Source organism: Acinonyx jubatus, chromosome D1 (genome assembly GCF_027475565.1).
Source record: "Acinonyx jubatus isolate Ajub_Pintada_27869175 chromosome D1, VMU_Ajub_asm_v1.0, whole genome shotgun sequence".
NCBI lineage: Eukaryota > Metazoa > Chordata > Mammalia > Carnivora > Felidae > Acinonyx > Acinonyx jubatus.
In genome coordinates, this window is record NC_069390.1 from 14,699,039 (window position 1) to 14,706,249 (window position 7,211).

General features: G+C 42.8%; 1 pseudogene; it reads left to right on the forward strand.

Moving 5' to 3' along the window:
• Nucleotides 1–6,756, forward strand: LOC106986218 (solute carrier family 25 member 43-like; annotated as a pseudogene).
• The last annotated feature ends 455 nt before the right edge of the window (nt 6,757–7,211 follow it).

Genomic DNA, 7,211 nt, shown 5'->3' on the forward strand with positions numbered 1-7,211 from the left:
ATGGGACAAATAGAGAAGGTCAATATGAAACTGCTGGTTTACACAGATTCTAGTGTCATAGTAGAAAAACTTGGAAAAGAAGGTTTCATCTCTACCAAAGGCCATGGAAGCCACGTTATGAAATCTGAACATATTTTTGCAGTCAAGTATAAGATTTGGAGATATACAAGATATGAGAGCTGATTTTATTAAGATTTATTCAGCACAGAAGAACAACAGAATCATTCAGCTGTTTATCAAAATTTAGTTATCTAGTTTTCTAAACATAGTCCAGTTGGATTTGGGCTTATCTGGAATGAGGTGCCTTCTCCCTTCAAGATGTCAGGATTGCACTGAAGACATCCATCTTTGAATCCCCTGCATTAGAAACTCAATGGAGAACATACAGGTGGATCCACTGTGGCCCCAACAGAACAAAGATTGACCCAGCAGGCATCCCGAGTATGATACAATGGTGACTCCAGACCTGTCCCTTCCCCTCTCAGAGGAGGAGCAGATGGCTCCCTCTCAGCTGTCTCTGTGGGGGGCGGGGAGGAGGCAGCAAAATCACACACCTCCTCTCAGCTTTGATAAGATCTTTTGGTCGTTGCTGCTTTTTAGTTTGTTCGAGTTGCTAAGACTTAACTGTTTTAGAGCAGTGCTACATTCACAGGAACACCAAGACACAGGTACAGAGATTCCCCATAAGGTCCCTAGCCCCCACCCAAATATCACCCCTGCCATTACCAACATCGCCCGCCGGAACGGTACATTTCCCAGAACTGATGAGCCTACTGTGACACATCCTCATCACCCAGAGTCCAAAGTTTACCCCAAGGGTCACTCTTGGGTGTGGTACATTCTATGGTTTCGGTACATATTAGTAACAGACATCCATCATCGTAATATCATGCAGAGTATTTTCACTGATCTAAAAACAGGATCAGTTTAGATTCTCAAAACATGGGACATAAATATTCCTTTCACACAGTGTCTAATACTCATTAAAATCTAAATAAAATGTCTCACACCATTTTGTTGGAGAAAATAACACACCGCGGGAGATAACTATGTGAGTTTTCACTGTGAGCATTATTAGCTCAAACATAGTACAAAATCAGGCTGGTTACTCATAAACAGAAGTATTACAAATGGCCAATCCTACAGTTCTTTAAGTGGACCCTCTGTTTCTATACAGAAAGAAAGGACACAATTTCAGAAGTTCCCTCTTCTCCTTGCTCTCTATCCTCTCCCTTCTTTTACCTCGTAGCTACAACTTCAAAAGGAAAAGTGGACATTCTAAAACATGATGAATCTTAAGATTAAAGGGTTACTGTGGTTTTCAAGTGCAAAGGCTGAAATACTCACCATGACTTTCAAAGTCCTCAAACGCTGTGCCATAGTCTGGCTTACCACCTTTCCTCCCAGGGCTTCTCTGCTCGTGTGTGTTCCAGCCATGCCTGACACTTGCTGTCCCTCATGAATATGTCCCGACTGTCTCATTTCCTAAATTTTAAGTACTTCTTAGTGGTTACGTGACTTCCGCTGATACGACTTCCACCTTCCATTTCTTCCTGGATCCAGAGTACCCTGTCCATCTCCTCGGCACAGCCTTCCAGGTTTTCCCAAACGACTTTCTTGCTAATGGCCTTCAACTGTTAAAATGTGTGTGTGTGTGTGTGTGTGTGTGTGTGTGTCTGTGTGTGTGTGTTTTGAATCATGCAACCCTTGATTATACCCCTCTTTCCTTCTCTCTTTAAAATCTTTGTTCATTGGAATTTATATCTCATTAGGCAAATTCACATTGTTCTATTTTGTGCATGTCCGACTAGGCTGGGAAGCAGCTTAGCAGAGAGCAGTCAAAAAGCAACCAGTACCAGAACTCAAACCTTTGTGCTCCATGGTAATCTCTCCCTCTCGAACACTCCACACCTCACCCACAACTGCCCTGCAAAGCATCAGATTCCATTCATTTGGGTGGAGCCGGCATAAAGCCAGAAACCGTGAATCAGTAGAGAAGAAAATCACTGCTATGCCCAGTACGTACCCTGACTCTCAAATGGATGCAAATTGTAGAGGGATTAAAAAAGAGAGCAGAATTTATATTTATATTTATGTTTCTGTTTATTTATATTTATATGTTCACATTTATCATTTAAGCCCACAGTGTAAGTTTGAGCAAAGAATCTTGTTAGGGATAAAGAGTACTTGTCCCGGATTTCACGAGAGAGTTTGCTTCTCATTCCTCCACTCCATATATACCCCTTACCCCAACAGCAGAAAGAGAATATAATTCTTAGCTGTGAGCAGGGGTGACAGTGGGTCTGGACAGACCACTTTAGTATCACGACTGGCAGAACATTCAGTGCATCATAGAATCGTGGTATCGACTGTAACAATGCATACAGACTGCATATGGTCAGTGTACAACCTGGTCCTTTTCCTGATCTTAAACCTTGTAAATAAGAAACCCACCTGGTGGCTCCTGGGTGGCTCAGTTGGTTAAGCATGGACTTTGGCTCAGGTCATGATCTCGCAGTTTGTGAGTTCAAGCCCCGCGTCGGACTCTGTGCTGACAGCTCAGAGCCTGGAGCCTGCTTCAGATTCTGTGTCTCCCTCTCTCTCTGCCCTTCCCCTGCTCACACTCTGTCACACTCTCTCAAAAATAGATTAAACATTTTAAAAAATTTAAACAACAAAAAAAGAAATTCACCTGTATAGGGGCCCCTGAGTGACTCAGTCAGTTATGTGTCAGACTCTTCATTTCAGCTCAGGCCATGATCTCACGGTTCATGGGACAAGGCCCACATTGGGTTCTGGGCTGACAGCCTGCCTGGGATTCTCTCTCTCTCTCCCTCCCTCACTCATTCTCTTTCTCTATCTCTCCTCTCTCTTTCTCTTGTGAAATCAATAACCATTTAAACTGAATAAAAGAAAATTGAGGATCAGCTGCTTATTTAATCCATTAAAAGAAAAAGAAACCCATATGTAGAGGACACTATACTTCTGCCCCCTCAAATATTCCCCCCACCCTTTCGATAAGAATTTTTCCGGAGACAGTGCTGCCTCAAGCAGAGGCCAGTGAAAGCTGGGAGCCCTGACACATTCAGATCCTCTCATCACTAAGACAAATATGTTCCCGGAGCTTCAAGCTTCTCAGGAGACAGAACTAAATCATGGCAACTGCCCTAAAACCCAGTCCTGCATGGGAGGCAAGGAAAAGAACATAGTTTACTTGGGTTTGAAAACTTACCTTATTGCTCGTAAAGGAGATGAGATCCAATAGAGAGCTCCTAGATTTGCTCTTGCAATTCGGATTTACTTTGAAGATGAATCATGTGCAGTAAGTGTGCAACATGTAAACTGTACATCCAATAGATTTACTCAGCTTTCCAGTGCAGGGTCTGTGGGGAGAGGAGATACTCCACAGACAGCCAGTCTTCATTAAAAGGACTGAGTTAGAGCTGTAATATCAGCAGAAAATTTCTCACTTCTATTCTTAGAACTTTCGAGAATAAAAAGGAAACATCCCCATTATTCTATGATAGAAACATCTCTAAAAGCAGCTCTGCAACCCCCAAAAAAACCCCTGGAAGAGCACATGAGTTAACATTTCTTCCTCCTCCATCAGGTATTTATAGAGATTTCATAGACGTTCACAAATGCTGAGCCTTTGGAGGGACAAAGACTCTGCCCTTCCCACCTCAAAGGATAAGCACAATTAATCCCAATCACAGCAAACCATGGTGCCAAGGTTTCATGAACAAGACTGTCAGTGGGCAGATTCTGTCCTCAGAGCCCTTCTCCCCCTCCAGTCTGTCCTAAGGGACATGTCTCACTTCAGTTACCAAGTGCTCCACACCTGTCTCTGCCCTAAGGAAAAAGTAAGCAGGTAGAGATCACTGAAAGTTCCCAAATGCTCTGCTCTTTAAGCCAAATGTTTTCTAACACCACGCAAAACTCGGAACCCATGTAGAGTTTGAACCACATGTGATATAATTGAATTCTAGCTTCACTATTTGTGTCTCTGTCACTTTAAGCAAGTTTCTAAACTTCTCCCTCTTTCTTATTCTAGAAAAAGTCACTCTTAGATATAATACAATAAATCTTAATGAGACTCATAAAATATAAAATTACAATGAAAACTACTCATTAAAATTTCTACAATTTCTAAATATTTTGAAGTCAGTTGACTCAGTAGGTAAAGAGAGAAGAGAAAGAATATGGAAATGAAGACATTTTTAAAATTTTTTTTTATTTTTCAATCAACTCAAGTTATACTTAATGAATGCACTTTTGTTATTGAGCAATTCTACACATTACTCAGTGCTCATCACAAGTGTCACAGACTGGCTACCTCTGGAGTATCTTCTCTCCTCTTGATCTCCTTTACTATTTCACCCAGCTGCCCACCTCCCTTCGGCAACCAGCATTTTATTCTCTTTATTTTAGAGTCTGGGTTTTTTTTCTTTTTCCTTTGTTCATTTGCATTGTTTCTTAAATTCCACTTATGAGTGAAGTCATAAGATATTTGTCTTCTCTGACTGACTAATTTACCTCAGCAGAATGCTATAGTTCCATCCACATTAATGCAAATGGCAAGATTTCATTTTTTTGATTGCCAAGTAATACTCCAGAGTGTGTGTGTGTGTGTGTGTGTGTGTGTTGATATATATACCACATCCTCTTTATCCATTCATCCATCGATGGACACTTGGGCTCTTTCCATACTTTGGCTGTTGTTGATAGTGCTGCTATAAACATGGGGGTGCATGTGTCCATTCGAAACACACCTGTATCCCTTGGATAAATCCCTAGTAGTGCAATTGCTGGCTCATAGGGTAGTTCTATTGTTAAATTTTTGAGGAACCTCCATACTGTTTCTATTACATTCAAAGGATTCTACAATGGGTGTGGTATGTATTCCTGAACAAACAGACAAAACTCCGGGCCTTCTTGGATCTTACATTCTGCTGGGGACAGACAAGAAACAATATAATAACAGGTCAGTCAAATAGTATGTTAAGAGACGATAAATGCCATTGAAAAAGAAAGCCAAGTAAGAACAGGGGATATGGCATGCTAATGGAAATACAGTAGTAAATACAGCAGAAGAGAGGCCTCACTGAGGAGAGATTAGAATAAGACCATAAGCAGATGAGGCCATTAGGCAAACACCCATGTGTTAAGCAGAGAAAACAGCTGAAGCAAATAACACAAAGAGAAAGCCTGCCTGGTGTGGTCAATAAATTGCAAGGAGGCGATTGTGGCTGATGCTGAGCGAGCAAGTGTGAAGTACCAGAAGAAGCCAAAAGAGTCACAGAATGTCAAACCATTGTAACGGTTTGGTCTTCTTCTCTGAGCAAAATGGAGTCACTGCAGGGTTTTGATGAAAATAGACTTAACAGATTGAGAGTAGAAGTAGGGAGAATTCTAAGTTCATGACTATGATCTAAGTGAGAGATGATGGCAGCCCAGACCAGGATGGAAGGAGACTTGATGGGAAAATAGATCATATGCTGCATCTGTTTTGAAGGCAAATGAATGTTTTTCTAACAGGTTATGTGTGAACTGTGATGTTATCAATTTTTTTTTTTTTACTTCCATGTTTTTGGTCTGGGAAACTGGAAGGATGGAATTTTCTGGGGAAGGCCACAGGTCAATTATGTTTGATTGCAAGAACAATCAATTCTTCTCGAATCAAACAATTGCAAATTGATCGCCACTGGGGGCACTGGGCCTGGCGGTTGGGGGTGGAAGGATCAGGGGTCTTCCCACAACCCCGGGGATTCCAGCACATGGAAGGGAAACACGATGGCATGCCTGCACTTCTTCCCCTGCAGAACTGTACCTGCTGAAATTTGTAGTGTTGTTCATGGATGACCTGGGCCATAATCCCAGTGGAGCTCCATCATGGCTGGAAGTCTGGCAGACATGGTTTTCACCATTGTAAAAAATACAGACCTCATCAAAACCAGGCTGTTGTGCAGAATGTGCTGAAACCATCTCACAGGGGGATCCTCTGTATTTTTCTACTGTTTCTGAAGAGGAAGTGTTCCTGACCCTTTATCGGGGGGTTTCCCTTACTGTTTCTCTACTGTCACCCTTCTAGTTTTTGTGAACCTAGAGAAAATCTAGACTGGGCCCCGAGATTGATTCTCTCTCCCCCGCAACTTTGCCAGTGTCTGCCTGGCTACTGCGGTGGCCCAGATCCTCTCCCTTCTACACGGTGAAGAAAAAGATGAAGGCTCAGAGCTCCTACCTCCCCCATTGTGGAGGAGTAGATGTCCATTTCTCAGGAGCAGTGGAAAGGGAAAGCCCCAGGGGAACTAGGGCTCTGGAATGGATTGCCAGTCAACCTACTGAAGATTGTGCCACATTTTGGAGTTATGTTTGGCACCTTTGAGTTCTCCAAGCAGAATCTGTCTTTACCAAAATTGTTATGTTGTGTCTCTGAGCTATAAATTGACTCCAGGGCTGGATCAGAGTTTGAGGCCCCAGGAATTATGGGAATTAAAAACATTCTTCAAAACTAGACAACTGAAGTCTAAAGAACGAACACTTCAAAGTCGAATAGAAGTGCACCGACAGAAGGCATGCTGTAGTCACAGGCAGATATGGCTTCATACTGTGCACACACGGAGCGACGAGAGGGTACTCTTGTCTGCTGCTCTTGGAAATGAGAAGGTTCAGCCATATACCGCCTCTGAGCTCCAAACTGATGTCCCTGGGAACACCTGTGCCACAGGAAGGCTGCCCAACACGACTGTCTCATGATGGCACTTCACTAGATTCGATACACGACGCCAAAGAAACGTCACTGTCACGACACCTCAAAACAACATGTAACTGAGGTGACTGAGCAGATGCCATGTCGGGTCACAGTTTGCACTAAACTCCGTCCGTCCAGTTTCACTCAATGGGACCCAAGACTTCTCAGTACAATCATTCTGGAACTCATAACATTTGCTGACTGCTGAATACACACACCGCAGCATAAATTACGCCTTAATCATAAACTAAGTGAAAACATTTAACATTTTTCACCATGAGGGTGCCTGGGTAGCTCAGTCAGTTAAGCTTCCGACTCTGAATTTTGGTTCACAGCATGATATCATAGTTTGGGTGGTGGGATCAAACCCCACGAGGAGCCGACAGTGTGGAGCCTGCTTGGGATTCTCACGCTCTCTGCCCTTCCCCTCCTTGTGTTTCTCTCTCTCTCTCTCTCTCTC